Source organism: Dama dama, chromosome 6 (assembly GCF_033118175.1).
Source record: "Dama dama isolate Ldn47 chromosome 6, ASM3311817v1, whole genome shotgun sequence".
Classification (NCBI taxonomy): Eukaryota; Metazoa; Chordata; class Mammalia; order Artiodactyla; family Cervidae; genus Dama; species Dama dama.
In genome coordinates, this window is record NC_083686.1 from 30,207,951 (window position 1) to 30,225,142 (window position 17,192).

General features: G+C 40.6%; 1 pseudogene; it reads right to left on the reverse strand.

Moving 5' to 3' along the window:
- Positions 1-14,278: 14,278 nt before the first annotated feature.
- On the reverse strand, positions 14,279-15,628 carry LOC133058525 (actin-related protein 3-like; annotated as a pseudogene).
- Positions 15,629-17,192: the final 1,564 nt, after the last annotated feature.

A 17,192-nucleotide genomic window follows, 5' to 3' on the forward strand; every position in this document is an offset into this window, starting at 1 on the left:
CTGGCATGTAATGGTACCTCATTGTGGTTCTGATTTGCATTTCTCTGATAATGAGTGATGTTGAGCATCTTTTCATGTGTTTGTTAGCCATCTGTATGTCTTCTTTGGAGAAATGTCTGTTTAGTTCTTTGGCCCGTTTTTTGATTGGGTCATTTATTTTTCTGGAATTGAGCTGCAGGAGTTCCTTGTATATTTTTGAGATTAATCCTTTGTCTGTTGCTTCATTTGCTGTTATTTTCTCCCAATCTGAGGGCTGTATTTTCACCTTGCTTATAGTTTCCTTCATTGTGCAAAAGCTTTTAAGTTTCATTAGGTCCCATTTGCTTATTTTTGCTTTTATTTCCAATATTCTTGGAGGTGGGTCATAGAGGATCCTGCTGTGATTCATGTCGGAGAGTGTTTTGCCTATGTTCTCCTCTAGGAGTTTTATAGTTTCTGGTCTTACATTTAGATCTTTAATCCATTTTGAGTTTATTTTTGTGTATGGTGTTAGAAAGTGTTCTAGTTTCATTCTTTTACAAGTGGTTGACCAGTTTTCCCAGCACCACTTGTTGAAGAGGTTGTCTTTTTTCCATTATATATCCTTGCCTCCTTTGTCAAAGATAAGGTGTCCATAGGTGTGTGGATTTATCTCTGGGCTTTCTATTTTGTTCCATTGATCTATATTTCTGTCTTTGTGCCAGTACCATACTGTCTTGATGACTGTGGCTTTGTAGTAGAGTCTGAAGTCAGGCAGGTTGATTCCTCCAGTTCCATTCTTCTTTCTCAAGATTACTTTGGCTATTCGAGGTTTTTTGTATTTCCATACAAATTGTGAAATTATTTGTTCTAGTTCTGTGAAAAATTGTCTGTTTCTCTTAATATTACTTCTTTTGGCTCTCCATCGACACTATCTCCTTCATCTCAATCAGACAGAGCGCCTTCATTATTTCCTGATTGTATGTTTCTCTTGAACTAGATGGAAAGTTCCTGAGCCTTGTCTTATGATTCTTCAGTGTCTTCTATGTTAATGTCTTTGCAGAGCGCTGCATGGGTCACTGCATGTTGATGGATAAATTGCAGAGTCACATACTGTAGGGCGCTGGAGTGATGGAGTTCAGAGAAGAGATGGGGCTTCAAGTGGATTTGAAGGATAGATATGATTGATGGGACAGTGAAGAGCATGGTAAATGGGGTGATATTAAGACGGTCAATGACCCATAAGGGCTGAAGGATGTACAAGGGAAGCAACTGTATGTTCTCACAGGCTTTCATAGACACATTCATTCATTCTTTTATTCTGTCTATTTGTTCTTCCAACCCATCAACTAGCATATATTCACTCTATGTTCTGCTCAAATTGTTTCAGTTTCTGGGAATAAAACAGTGGCAAAAATCCCTGCCCTTAAGGAGCTTACCTTTTTTGAGGGGACACTGAATATTTGATCCTCGCTGAGTGGGAGGGGGGCTGTGACACTGGGGAGCCCACTCTTTCCTGAGCATTATTTTCAGTGAATGTGTAGGGGGAGGGGCTTCCTTACTTTTTTTTTTTTTTTATTCTTTTTGGAAGAAGTAGAGTTGAATTTTATGCCACTGTTGTTCCTGGGTTTAGGTGAAGAGACTTGGGTTCTGCTGCCAGCCTAGAGTTTGGTGCCAGCGGTTAGCTGATTCAGTTGAATCACTGTGTGACTGTCTGGACATCAGGTGATTCAGGGAACTGACAGCACATCAGATGCCTGATGCAGACATGTCTCCAACCCCAAGCTATCATGGGACATGCCCTAGCTTGGAAACTGAGCAGTCCATAGCTTTTGGTCAAAATAAACATGGGAAATAAAGAAAGTGCAGTACTTTCTTAGACAAGGAATTTTAACTTTGAAAGCTGATAACTTGCAATAATATAATTATGGAGGTGGGAGTCAAGAAATGTGTAATATAAAAGAGGAAAATTACTAAATCTTTCGAAAACAGAGACATCAGCAAAAACAGAGAGGTAAACTGAGCAGCCCATAGGTTTTGGCCAAAATAAACGTGGGAAATAAAGAAAGCAAAGTACTTTCTTAGACAAGGAATTTTAACTTTGAAAGGTGATAACTTGCAATAATATAATTATGGAGGTGGGAGTCAGAAATAGGTACTATAAAAGGGGAAAATTCCTAAATCTTTTGAAAACTGAGAGACATCAGCAAAAACAGAGAGGTAATTTATTTTTCTTAAGTGACTTGGGCTGTCAGGTTTCATTACAGTATTTTGTGAACTACAGGCAACACCTAGCCCTGTAGGTCTAGACATTTCTTGGTATTTCTTATTGGCTTTAGTTTAAGTTTCTCTGATTTATGGACACCTTCTCCTCAGGAAAGATGCACATGTGCCCATGCACACAATGTGTATCCACCGACTTCAGGGGTGTCGTGGATCTCCTGAGAGCCCCACTGTGCACAATCCCGCTTTTGTCCACTCAGTCGCTCAGTTGTGTCTGACTCTCTGTGACCCCGTGGACTGTAGCCCACCCAGCTCCCTTCTGTCCATGGGATTTCCTAGGTAAGAATACCAGAGTGGGTTGCCATTTACTTCTCCAGGGGATCTTCCCAATCTAGGAATCAAACCTATATCTCCTGTATTGGCAGGGTGGTGGGTTTCTTCACCACTGAGCCACCGGGGAAGCATCTACTCTATTGTGGTAGAATTTCGATTATTTTTGGCAGAGCAACAGGGCGGAAACTAAGAGAAAAAGAGATGCCTTAGATTATGTCTGTTCAAAGTGGATAATTCATTTACTTCCAAAAAGAAGTTAAGATTTTCTTGCCAACTTTATCACCTGTGACCAATGGCCAAACCACTCTGCCAAGAATTCTGGACATATTTTCCCAATACCCAATCTGAAAAAGCTTTATGAGATTAGTAATAAGCCTATATAGTTTTTTTCCTATCTAATATAATTTTTTGTGTTTAGTCACTCACTCATGGATTGCAGCCCACCAGGCTCCTCTGCCCATGTAATTTTCCAAGCAAGAATACTGGAATGGGTTGCCTTTTCTTACTCCAGGGAATCTTGCCAACCCAGGAATCAAACTCACTTCTCTTGCATCTCCTGCAATGGCAGGCGTATTCTTTACCACTAGTGCTACTGGGGAAGTAGAATTTTAGATACACTTAATTCACTGGCTGTCCTTTTGGCATTCATTCATCAAAGCACTCCATAGAAAAATGGCTCTACAGAAGGTTTTTGAACATATATCCTAATTTCCTGTGGGTAGTACAGGTTTGTGTTTGAAGGTGAGAGCTTGAAAATGAAAATGTTAGATCTGGATGTGGGTTTTGATAGAGGAGCAGGTGAGGAGATATTTCATTTTGATGAGATTGAGTTTGTCCAGGTCTTTTGTTGATTTGTGGACTTGGATAAAATTTGGTGTGGTCAGCTTTGTTTTTTTTTTTTTTTTGTCAGTTTTGAGGTGGCTTTCAGCAAGGTTAAGGTTTTAAAGTGTTTCATGAATATCAGATTTTAGAGAACACTTTGATAGATCAGAGTTTGATTGACTATAGAGCTTTATATGAATTTTTGGAGAGCAAGTGCCTGATTGAATAGTTGATTTAGGAAGTGCTTTGGTCAGGACAATTCTTTGCCTAACAAACCACTCTTAGATGACTGTATGGTAAGACAACACCTAATTAGACAGCCATTTTGGGATGCATTTTAGATGGGTTGGTTCTTTGCTTATTAGCTATTCTTGAATAGTGTTTTTTTGTACATACAGGTCTTAGCTGATCACTGTTTTCCAATCAGTTGTGGAAAGGGAAATGCTTTTTTGATGTTTTCATAGTTTTTGGAGAGTTTGTTTAGAGGCAGCTGTTTTGGACGAGTATTAACTTGTTTTGGGTGAGTCTGTTTGAGGTAGCTCCTTGCTGAACAGCTTCTTTGGACAAAAGAATTCTCTGCAGATCAGCCTGTCTTGGGTGAATTTGTGTAGAACCAGGTCCTGGCTAAACAGCTGCCTTTTGATGAGCTTTGGATGAGGAAGCTCTTTTCTGATAAGTTGATTTCATATAAACTTGAATAAACATTTGTTTGGGGATGAGTTTGTGAATGATAAACTTTGTTGATTAGCTGGTCTCCAGTGAATTTGTTTAGAGCGAAGTCTTGGCTGACCAGTTATTTCTGGATGAGTTTCAGTCAGTTCAGTTCAGTCGCTCAGTAGTGTCCGACTCTTTGTGACCCCATGAACCGCAGCATGGCAGGCCTTCCTGTCTATCACCAGCTCCCAGAGTCTACCCAAACCCATGTCTATCGAGTCAGTGAGGCCATCCAACCATCTCATCCTCTGTCATCCCCTTCTCCTCCTGCCCTCAGTCTTTCCCAGCATCAGGGTCTTTTCAAATGAGTCAGCTCTTCTCAACTATTTTTTTTTTTTAAAAACTCATCAGCTGGTTTTAGATCAGAGTTTTATTGAGATGAAGCTGGCCTGAAAGCAGGTGAATCAGACTGTGCTCTTTTCTTGGTTCTACTTTTCCTTTGCTAACTATTACAAGATTGATCAGTTCAGTTCAGTCACTCACTCATGTCTGACTCTTTGCGACCCCATGAACTACAGCACCCCAGGCCTCCCTGTCCATCACCAACTCCGGGAGTTTACCCAAACTCATGTCCATGGAGTTGGTGATGCCATCCAACCATCTCGTCCTCTGTCGTCCCCTTCTCCTCCTGCCCTCAATCTTTCTCAGCATCAGGGCCTTTTCAAATGAGTCAGCTCTTCGCATCAGAAAGGTAAACAAGAAAACTATCACTGTATCTCAGAAGAGAAATAAGTGAGTAAATCGGTGATAGCGTCTTTATTTGACACTCATTTTATTGGGAGTTTTAATATAACTTTTATTTGGCTATATAGTTAAGCTGTACAATTATCTCGATTGTAGACCCCAGGCTAAATACTCCAGACAACCTCCTGATCATATTTTAAAATCACCAGATGTCAAGGATATCCGTAAGTGTCTATTGTTGGACAATTGTCATCAATTAGTCTAGGTAACTTATGTTAACTCTTAGGAGAAGCTGTTGATGTGGCGTGGGGAGGAATTTCTTGTCTTGGGGCTTACTTTAGTGGCTAGTTTCACATTCTATCCTCTTCCCCTTACCCTAAACCTAACTGAGTTCTGGTCTTGTAACTAATTATCCAAACACATAGCTGTTGGATATTTACTATTTTTCATACAGTGGTGATGAGCTGGAAGGTTGCCAATTTGTTATCTCTGATGTAAAATGAGGATAGACAAGACCAAATATACAGTCATGCCCAAGGCCAACATCTTGAAGTCTGGATGGAGATGGAGAAGTCTGGACAAGAGGTTGCAAAGGAGCAGCACTGCAGGAGTAAAACTTGGAGGGGACAGTTTTAGATGGGGCAACGTAAGAGAATTTTTGAAGAATGACAAAGTGATCAAAGTGTGGGGAGTTGATAAGAGATCAAGTGTAATAGCTACTGAAATAAGTCCATTTAAATTAGCAACAAGTAAATCATTGGTGAGGGCTTCTTTGGTGGCTCAGTGGTAAAGAATCCACCTGCCAATGCAGGAGATGTGGGTTCAGTCCCTGGGTGGGGAAGATCCCCAAGAGGAGGCAATGGCAACCCACTCCAGTAGTCTTGCCTGGGAAATCCCAAGGACAGAGGAGCCTGGTGGGCCACAGTCCAGGGGTTCACAAAGAGTCAGACACGACTACTGAGCGACTGAACAACAGTCGCAAAGTCACTGGTGAACTGAGGGATGGGAATCCTGGGATGAAAGCTGGATCAGAGGACATCGAGAGGTGAGTGAGAGGTAAGGACATGAACACAGGATAATAAGATATCTGTACATAACTCTGCCTTTTGAAGACTTTAGCTGTGACTTCGTGAAGAAATAAAGGAATAAAGGCACTGGGAAGGCAGGGTGTTTTGTATCTAGAGCACAAATAGAGGGTTTGATCTTTGGCTGGGCCACTGTAACAGGAGTAAAGACAAATAGGATGGAAGCAATTACAGGCAGATTTGTGGATGTGGTGGCAATACATTGAAGGAATTGTTAAATATTAGGTAAGTTCATTTACTAAGAGAGAAGGGAAAGAGACTGAGATTTTAGGCTGAAAAATATATAACAGAATGCTTTTAAAACTGAACTGGACCCTGTGGAGTTTTCCCAGGGTCAGAAGCCTTTCTGCATCCCCCATTTCTTGTTTATAGAAAAAGGCTTTAATCTCCTAGACCTTCCCTGAGTTCCAAAGAGCAGATTCAAAGTTACTACCTGGGAAAGTGAGAGAATGCAGAAACAAGGGAAAAGCAAGCCCAACATAATCTCTTCCATGACTGTTAGCTTAAACCAATGCCTTGATTTATGACCCAACACTGTTGAGATAATGTCCTGTGGCTTCAACCAGCTGGCCCCAAACCGACTGAAAATTGATGACACAGGGAGGGCCAATTAAGAACTGAAACTCCCGAACCATCACCAAGGCTCTAAGTAAATTATAAAATGCCACAACCATTGCCTTTTTCTCTCTCCTGGAAAGAAGTTCAGGGATCACAAGACCATGATTTAATAGTTTGCTTTACAGAAACACATAGTTCGGTCACAATCACCACAGTGACACATGAAGCAAAAAAAGCAGTTCCAGGAAGTCTGCATCTGTATCTTATCAGGAAACTAAAATCATATAGAATCCTCCCCACCCCCCTTTATTTTTTTTGCCTTTATAAACCTTGCAACCTGGCCAGGAAACGGTGCTTTTGAGACAGTCGACATCTCCTGTCTTCTGGGTTGGTGCCTCCTTGACTACTAAACCTTTCTTTGCTCCAGACTTTGATGTTTTTGCTTGTTTGGACTCACAGTCCATCCAGCACATGGACTTGGGTTTGACAACACTTTGCAGTGTGAGCGAGCATGCTGATTAGAGAATGGTGGCCGGGGGCAAGCGTTTTTAGTAATTCCAGTTGTTCTGCTGTGAGATCATTTCCAATAATCCTCAATGACTTGGTTAAGTGGTGTGGGTTCAGATAGCTGTGTTTTCAGTGAAAAGTCTTTAATATTATGGACACTTAGCCATGGTGCTGAGGATAGTCAAAACTTCAGGGCAAGGATGGATCCTCACTTTGGATTATCCCTCTTCAAATCTCTTCCTCCTCCCTACTCTTTCCAGCCGTTTACTTCTTCTTCTTTAACTGAAACAACATGGAGAAAATAAAAGCCATTATAGGGAAACTCTCTTATCTTCTCAACCTACCCATATCTGGGCTTATCTTTCTTACTACAGTGGAAGAAGTATCCTTACTCCTACTGATGGACAACTCCTCTGCTCAGATGGCAAAGAATCCACCTGCAATGCAGGAGACCTGGGTTTGATCCCTGGGTCAGGAGGAACCCCTGGAGAAGGAAATGGAAACCCACTCCAGTATTCTTGCCTGGAGAATCCTATGGACAGAGGAGCCTGACGAGCTACAGTCCATTGGGTTGCAAAGAGTCAGACGACTGAGCGACTAACACTTTCACTTACTTTCTACTTTTGTTCTTGATCCCATTCTTTTCTACTTTCTTAAGAACTTCACCTTTTCAGTTCCCTTCCCATGTCATTTTCCTTGGATCATTTCTATCAGCAATCTCCACATTAAGAAATACAAAACCAAACTCTGTCGGCTCTACAGTTCCATCCAGCAGCTGCCTTATTTTTGACTCCAATTCCTAAAATAGGAATTGTTTGCATTTTCTCTCTCTGTTTTTTCACCTCCCTCATTTCACAGCAGCTTCCATTCCCATGACTCCATTAAAAACGCTCTGGTGGCTCAGTTTTAAAGAATCCACTTGCCAATCCAAGAGACTTGAGTTCGATCCCTGGATCAGGAAGATCCCCTGGAGGAGGAAATGGCAACTCATTTCAGTATTCTTGTCTGGGAAATCCCATGGAAAGAGGGCTACAGTCCTTGGGGTTGCAAAAGAGTCAGATATGACTTAGCAACTGAACAACAATGATCTCCAAGATGCCAGAGCTAAGGGATACTATTGGTTTCCATTCTGTTTAGCCTTTTGGTGGAATTTGTACCATAAACCACTGCCTCTTTCTTGAAATACTTTTCTTTCCTGTCCTAGCTTCCATGATACCACACTCCTGGTTTTCTGTTACCTCTCTGATTGTTCCTTCTAGTTTTCTGAACTGTCTTTAGAAAAGTGAGAGTGCCTCAGGTGTAAACCTGAGCTTTCTTCCCTTGCCTTCTCGTTCATTCACTTCCCTTCCCTTTTCATCTCCTTTCCCACATATCTCCCTATACGATCTCATTCGATTCCATGTCTTTAAGTAAAATTTCAAATGCTTATAACTCTCATATTTATACTTTTGTCCAGAGTTTTCCTATAAAGTTCAACCTCTATATCTATTAAACTACTTGGAGTCTCCATCTAAATAATAGTCATCTTGAACACAGTTTACTTCAAACTGAATACTTGATTAAACTCCTCTCAATCTCATTTTTCCTCAAGTCTTCACTACCTTGGTAATTGACACCATTGCTCTCCCAGTTATACAGATCAAACATTGAGACTTTATACTTTATGTAACCCTCTTTGGTTCACACTGTCTGTACTTACTAAAATATATCTCAAACTTCTCTTTCTCCAATTCTGTCCCCCCCCCCCCCCCCCCAATTTTGTGGGTCTTGTAGCCTTGGTACCATTGACATTATGGACGAGATGTTTCTTATTTTCAGTGACACAATCTTCTGTATTGTAGCATGTCTAGCAGCATCCTTGGTCTCTGCCCACTAGATGTCAGTATTGTCTCTCCAGTTTTGAAAAAAAAAAAAAAAAAAAAGTCTCCAGATGTTGCTACCTGTCTCCTGATGGATGTAATTTTGTACCCAGTGAAGAACCACTGACCTAGTCTAAGACAGGATGATCTCTAGCATGAATTGCTGCTGCTGCTAAGTCACATCAGTCGTGTCCGACTCTGTGCGACCCCATAGACGATAGCTCAACAGGCTCGTCTGTCCCTGGGATTCTCCAGGCAAGAATACTGGAGTGGGTTGCCATTTCCTTCTCCAATGCATGAAAGTGAAAGGTGAAAGTGAAGTTGCTCAGTCATGTCCGACTCTTAGCGACCCCATGGACTGTAGCCTACCAGGCTCCTCGGCCCATGGGACTCTCCAGGCAAGAGTCCTGGAGTGGGTTGCCATTGCCTTCTCCAATGAATTGCTGCAGTAACCTCCAAACTAATCTCTTGCCTCTTACCCTCTGCTTCCTGGTCCTGGGTACCATGACATGGATGGCTGTGATGGCTTTTTCATTAATCCCCTGCTTCCGTGCTAATTCTCCTTCAGCTCATTTTCCAGATCATTTTCTATGTTATTGAGATAATGTCCTGCTCTATTTAGCATCCTTAATGGCTTTTCACTGAATCTTGAGTAAAATACAAACTTATTACCATGGTCTACAAAATCTGTTTTAAAACTTGTTACATTTTAAATTTGAAAGAACCTTAAAATAATTTGGTTTCTGCTCACCTCATCTGATACCAGTTCCTGCACTGTATTCCTGCACCTTAGATTCCTTCCCATTCTCCTCAAAAGTGTCAGAGGCTTTGTTTTTGCTTTTCCATCCATCTGAAATCCTTGGTCCCTAGATATTTGCCTCAGTGGTTTTTTTCCCACCTTTAAGACTTGACTTAAATGTTTTATTTTCAGAGAGAACTTTTCTGGAATACTCTAGTGCCAAGGAAGTGCTTTCCATCGCTTTTCATCACATCACACTGCATGCTTTCTTCACAGTTCTAACTGCCACTTCCAGCGACGTTGTTTATGTATTATTTACTTGCACGTTGTGTGTCCTCCTGTGTAGAATGTGAATTTCATGGAAGGGAGGACATTGTCTTTTTTATAGAGATCTTGCAGCCGGGTACATAATAAACACTTGATAAATATTTATTAAACAAACGAATGATGCAATTTGTAATAGTAGAAAGAACAATGGCATGTTAAAATAAGACATGTTTGCATCTGAATACTATCTTTGTTTCTTGAGGTAGGATTGTATTGCTATAAACTTCCCTCTTAGAACTGCTTTTGCTGCATCCCATAGGTTTTGCGTTGTCGTGTTTTCATTTTCATTTGTTTCTAGAAACTTTTTGATTTCCTTTTTGATTTCTTCAGTAACCTGTTGGTTACTTAGAAACCTATTGTTTAATCTCCATGTGTTTGTGTTTCTTACGGTTTTTTTTTTTTTTTCTTGTAATTGATATCTAGTCTCATAGTGTTGTGTTCGGAGAAGATGCTTGATACAATTTTCAATTTTATTAAATTTACTGAGGTTTGATTTGTGACCCAAGATGTGGTCTATCCTGGAGACTGTTCCATGTGCACTTGAGAAGAAGGTGTATTCTTCTGCATCTGGATGGAATGTCCTGAAGATATCAATGAGATCCATCTCATCTAAGACGTGTTTCATTCAAGACGTGTTTCCTTATTAACTTTTTGTTTTGATGATCTGTCCATTGGTGTGAGGGGGTTGTTAAAGTCTCCTACTATTATTGTGTTACTGTTAGTTTCTCCTTTTATGTCTGTTAGTGTTTGTCTTATGTATCGAGGTGCTCCTATGTTGGGTGCACAGATATTTACAATTGTTATGTCTTCCTCTTGGATTGATCCCTTGATCATTATGTAGTAGCCTTCCTTATCTCTTGTAATCTTCTTTATTTTAAGGTCTGTTTTGTCTGATATGAGGATTGCTACTCCAGATTTCTTTTGCTTCCCATTTGCATGGAATATATTTTTCCATCATCTCACTTTCATGTATATGCATCTTAATAGGTCTGAAGTGGGTTTCTTGTAGACAGCATATATATGGGTCTTCTTTTTGTATCCATTCAGCCAGTCTGTGTCTTTTGGTTGAAGCATTTAATCCATTTACATTTTAGAGTAATTGGAGGCTTTACAAATAGCTGTGAAAAGAAGAGAAACGAAAGGCAAAGGAGAAAAGGAAGGTATTCCCATTTGAATGCAGAGTTCCAAAGACTAGCAAGGAGAGATAAGAAAGCCTTCCTCAGTGATCATTGCACAAAATAGAGGAAAACAATAGAATGGGAAAGACTAGAAATCTCTTCAAGAAAATTAGAGATACCAAGGGAACATTTCATGCAAAGATGGGCACAGTAAAAAATAGAAATGGTATGGACCTAATAGAAGCAGAAGGTATTAAGAAGAGGTGGCAAGAATATACTGAAGAACTATATAAAACAGATCTTCATGACCCAGATAACAACAATGGTGTGATCACTCACCTAGAGCCAGACATCCTGGAATGCCAAGTCAAGTGCGCCTTAAGAAGCATCTCACGAATAAAGCTAGTGGAAATGATAGAATTCCAGTTGAGCTACTTCAAATCCTAAAAGATGATACTGTGAAAGTGCTGCACTCAATATGCCAGCACATTTGGAAAACTCAGCAGTGGCCACAGGACTGGAAAAGGTCAGTTTTCATTCCAATCCCAAAGAAAGGCAATGCCAAAGAATGCTCAAACTCCTGCACAATTGCACTCAATTCTCACACTAGCAAAGTAATGCTCAAAATTCTCCGAGCTAGGCTTCAACAGCACATGAACCGTGAACTTCCAGATATTCAAGCTGGATTTAGAAAAGGCAGAGGACCCAGAGATCAAATTGCCAACATCTGTTGGATCATTGAAAAAGCAAGAGAATTCCAGAAGAACATCTACTTCTGCTTTATTGACTATGCCAAAGCCTTGGACTGTGTGGATCCCAAAAAACTGTGGAAAATTCTGAAAGAGATGGGAATACCAAACCACCTGACCTGCCTCTTGAGAAATCTGTATGCACGTCAGGAAGCAATAGTTGGAACTGGAAATGAACAACAGACTGTTTCCAAATAGGAAAAGGAGTACATTAAGGCTGTATATCGTCACCCTGCTTATTTAACTTATATGCAGAGAACATCATGAGAACCGCTGGGCTGGAGGAAGCACAGGCTGGAATCAGGATTGCCGGGAGAAATATCAATAACCTCAGATATGCAGATGATGCCACCATTCTGGCAGGAAGTGAAGAAGAACTAAAGAGCCTCTTGATGAAAGTGAAAGAGGAGAGTGAAAAAGTTGGCTTAAAGCTCAACATTCAGAAAACTAAGACCATGGCATCTGGTCCCATCACTTCATGGTAAATAGATGGGGAAACAATGGAAACAGTGACAGGCTTTATTTTTCTGAGCTCCAAAATCACTGCAGATGGTGACTGCAGCCATGAAACTAAAAGACACTTGCTCCTTGGAAGAAAAGTTATGACCAATCTAGACAGCATATTAAGAAGCAGAGACATTAGTTTGCCAGCAAAGGTCCATCTACTTAAAGCTATGGTTTTTCCAATGGTCATGTATGGGTGTGAGAGTTGGACTATAAAGAAAGCTGAGCACCAAAGAATTCATGCTTTTGAACTGTGGTGTTGGAGAAGACTCTTGAGAGTCCCTTGGCCTGCAAGGAGATCCAACCAATCCATCCTAAAGGAAATCAGTCCTGGGTGTTGATTGGAAGGACTGATGTTGAAGCTGAAACTCCAACACTTTGGCCACCTCATGTGAAGTACTGAGTCATTTGAAGAGACCCTGATGCTGGGAAAGATTGAAGATGGGAGGAGAAGGGAACAACAGAGGATAAAATGGTTGATGGCATCACTGACTCAATGGACATGAGTTTGAGTAGGCTCTGGGAGTTGGTGATGGACAGGGAAGCCTGGCCTGCTGCAGTCCATGGGGTTGCAAAGAGTTGGCCATGACTCAGCTACTGAACTGAACGGATGTTCCTATTGCCATTTTCTTAATTGTTTGGGATTGAGTTTGTAGATCTTTTTCCTTCTCTTGTATTTCTTGACTATATAAATCCCTTTAACATTTGTAAATCTGGTTTGGTGATACTGAATTCTCTTAACTTTTGCTTGTCTGAAAAACTTTATTTCTCCATCAATTTTGAATGAGATCCTTGCCTGGTACAGTAATCTTGGTTGTAGATTTTTCCCTTTCAGTACTTTAAATATACCATGCTATTCCCTTCTGACCTGCAGTTTCTGCTGAAAAATCAGCTGTTAAACGTATGGGATTTCCCTTGTATGTTACTTGTTGCTTTTCCCTTGCTGCTTTTAATATCCTTTCTTTGTGTTTAGTCTTTGTTAGTTTGATTAGTAACTAACTAATTGATTGATTGTCTGGCATGTTTCTCCTTGGGTTTATCCTGTATGGGACTCTTTGTGCCTCTTGAACTTGATTGATTATTTCCTTTTCCATACTGGGAAAATTTTCAAATATGATCATCTTCAAAAATTTTCTCATTTCCTTTCTTTCTCTCTTCTTCTTCTGGGACCCCTATAATTTAAATTGGTGCATTTGATATTGCCTCAGAGGTCTCTGAGACTATCCTCAGTTCTTTTCATTCTTTTTACCTTATTGTGCTCTTCAGAAGTTATTTCCACCATTCTTTTTTTTTTTTTTTTAAAGGTAATTCAGTTTTAATTTATTTTCCTCATTTGTTCTTCATGATCCAGATATTTTAAAATGTAATGAAAATTAACTTTCCATATGTCAGGGACTGGCACTAAAAGAATTTTTGGACTGCAAATGAGTTATACAAATGAAAATATCAAATGGAGATCCAGTTATCAAAATGAAAGCACTCAACATATTAAAAGTTCACAATTATTTGTTTAGAGTACATAAAAAAGTCAGCTTGCTAACCAACTGTTGAGATTTTAAAGAACTATTGCAGAGGTTTGAAGAAAATAGATTTGTTAGTTAACGTATAAAGATTAAAGAGCTTGAAACAAGTATTAAAAAGAAACTTGTGCCTTTATTAGAATGGTGTTAGGCTTTAAATATAGTGTGTGTGTACGCCAAGTCTCACAGGCTACTTTTTGTATTTATCCTTTACTTGGTCACTTTTTTTTTTACCCTCAAATACTAGTTTTTCTTTGATTTTTTTTCCTCAAAGTATAAAAAGTATGAAATATAAACAAGCTCTTGCATTGCATGCACTTCAAAGTGTACAATTCAAGCATTATAGAGCTATCTACATACTGATGAATCCCATCAAATCTTGGATAATTCAATAATATACAAAATACCAATGCACAGGAAGAACTAAAACCCACTTCTTTTTGATACACGTAAGATTCAAATGTTCAATCTAAAGAAAAACACTTAAATCATTTTGACTCTTCTCCACATTCGCATGTTGATATACTTATTAAAATATTTGTGTATAATTAATGTTTGGTCTTCTTATTTCAAGGTTTAAAACCAGCCATCCAGACAAAACAGGTAATCAGAAAGACTATTTCTTCTCCACCTCCCTAACCCCAATAACCATGAAGCCAATTTTACGACAGGACTCCAAACACTGGATTGTGACGACAAATGCTAGGTCCAGTTTCTTCATAATCCTTTTTGCTGTGGCATACTTGGTAGAACTCAGGTGTGGAAGCCAGCATAGATCCTCCAAACCAAACTGCATATCGTTGCATGTGGTGTGTAATGACTTGTACATCAATAGGTTTTGGCTTCAATCTACCTCCACTCAATTCCTCACTTAATTTCAGTCTGGCATCTACAGTTCTTTTCAAATCTCTTTGCGAGCGACGTCCAAAGTCCCTGAACATGGCTGAACCTCCAGAGAGGACAATATTCTTGTAGAGAGGACATCTGACATCAATAGGACAATTCTGAATTACTTCATCTACAACTTCTGAGATAGGCTGGGTAAAGTCTGGGTTAGCAAACTCTGGATGAAAAAAAATTTCAGGTCCCAAGAATCTCTCATATCCAACATCAATGGAGAACTCTTTCTTTGAGATAGCATTGATTCCAGTATACTGTTTAATCCACTTCGATCCATCTGTATCACACTTGTTAAATTCTTTTACTAGGTCTGGGCAGACATAACTATAGCACTCCTTCACTGCCTTAGCAGTTTGCGAGGATTGTTCTGGAGGAATTCCTACTTCTCGGTCTCTCAACAGTTGCTGAATAAAATATGTTACATCTCGTCCTGCGATTGGAATGTGCTTAATGCAGCTGCCAATCACATACCCTTCAGCCACAGGGATGACATGAGTGGCACCGTCTCCACTGTCTATTACTGTACCGGTCAACGTCCGTTCTGCTACTCGTCTGGAGGTCCAAGATGCAGCTAAGGCGAGAACGGCCTGTACAGCGATGTACAAGCCAGGAACATTGAAGGACTCAAACATTATTTCAGCAGTATATTCCCTGTTTCCTGGAGTATTCAGTGGAGGTTCAGTCAAAAGAAAATAATGATCTTCAGGTTTTGCCCTTAAATATTTAAAGATCACTTGCTCCATAAACCTTTCCATCAAGTCCCAATCTTCAAGTATACCATGGCGGATTGGCCACTCTGTTGCATATGTAGGTTTTCCTATTGCTCCATCACCAGTGAAGAAGTCTAGGTCATCAACACCTTTTCCATCACCCTCCTTTGAGCTTGATCGCCCACTTTTGCTGACTCCTTAAGAGCAATACAGGAAGGGATGATAAACTGTGGTTCCGTATTTCCAGCATACCCTAGTTTTGTGTACCCCGTGCCACAGTCCACCACACAGGCCGGCAGCCGTGCCTGCATCTTCCTCCTCGCCAGCTGCTGCTGCCGCCGTCTGCTCCACGCCGGTTGGGGCCAGGGATGGGCGGCGGCGGGAGGTAGAAGCTATCCGACCGTCCATGGGCGGGCCACCCTCTACGTCTGGAGGGGGAGCCGGGAAGCCGAAGCAGTAGCGAGAGAGCAGCCGGCTCCGTCAGCGGCTACTACTTCCGCAACCCGGGCAGGCAGGCAGTCCCCGCCCTGCCCCGCCCGATTTCCACCATTCTATCTTCCATCTCAGTGATTTGGTCTTCTGCTTCAGATATTCTGCTATTGATTCCTTCCAGAATATTTTTAATTTCAGTAATCATGTTGTTTGGCTCTGTGTGTTTATTCTTTAATTCTTCTAGGTCTTTGTTGATTGATTCTTGCACTTTCTCCATTTTGTTTTCAAGGTTTTTGATCATCTTTACTATCATTATTCTGAATTTTTTCCCCCAGGTAGTGTGCCTATTTCCTCTTCATTTATTTGGACTTCTGTGTTTCTAATTTGTTCCTTCATTTGTGTTGTATTTATCTGCCTTTTCATTCTTACTTTTCTTTTTAACTTATTGTGTTTGAAGTCTCCTTTTCTCAGGCTTCAAGGTTGAATTATTTCTTCCTTTTGGTTTCTGCCCTCCTGAGGTTGGTGCAGTGGTTTCTGCAAGCTTTGTATAGGGTGAGATTTGTGCTGAGTTTTTGTTTGTTTGTTTTTCCTCTGATCAGCAAGGCTTTTGGAAGACAGTGTTCTGCAATCTACTGGTTTCACTTTAGAGAAGAGAACCCTGCTTCTAAGGTAGTTGATCTTCAGAAACCAAGTCTGGATAATGTGTCTTTGTTGAAACCTCTTGCTGACGATTTCCACACTTTTAAAAAGCATATCCACATTCTTATATTCTTTGTATATGCTGCTGAGTATAAGTAATATAGTTAACAAATTAAAGACTGAGATTAAATTACATCCTTCATTCAGTTCAGTTCTTTCAGTTCAGTTGCTCAGTCGTGTCTGACTCTTTGCGACCCCATGAACAGCTGCTCACCAGGCCTCCCTGTCCATCACCAACTCCCGGAGTCCACCCAAACCCATGTCCATTGAGTCGGTGATGCCATCAAACCATCTCATCCTCTGTTGTCCCCTTCTCCTCCTGCTCTCAGTCTTTCCCAGCATCAGGGTCTTTTCAAATGAGTCAGCTGTTTGCATCAAGTGGCCAAAGTATTGGAGTTTTAGCTTCAGCATCAGTCCTTCCAGTGAACACCCAGGACTGATCTCCTTCAGGATGGACTGGTTGGATCTCCTTGCAGTCCAAGGGACTCTCAAGAGTCTTCTCCAACACCACAGTTCAAAAGCATCAATTCTTCTGCACTCAGCTTTCTTTATAGTCCAACTCTCACATCCATACATGACTAACATCCTGCATTACAGCTACTTAAAACATGATGCAGTGTGCCGTTTACTGTCACTTTTTAAGTTCCAGATTTTTAGACTGTACCTTTTAAAGAGACCTAGTCATCCCCTACAGAAACAGGTGAACAAAGTCAGTGAGCAAACAAGCAAGCAAACCCAACACCGACACCAG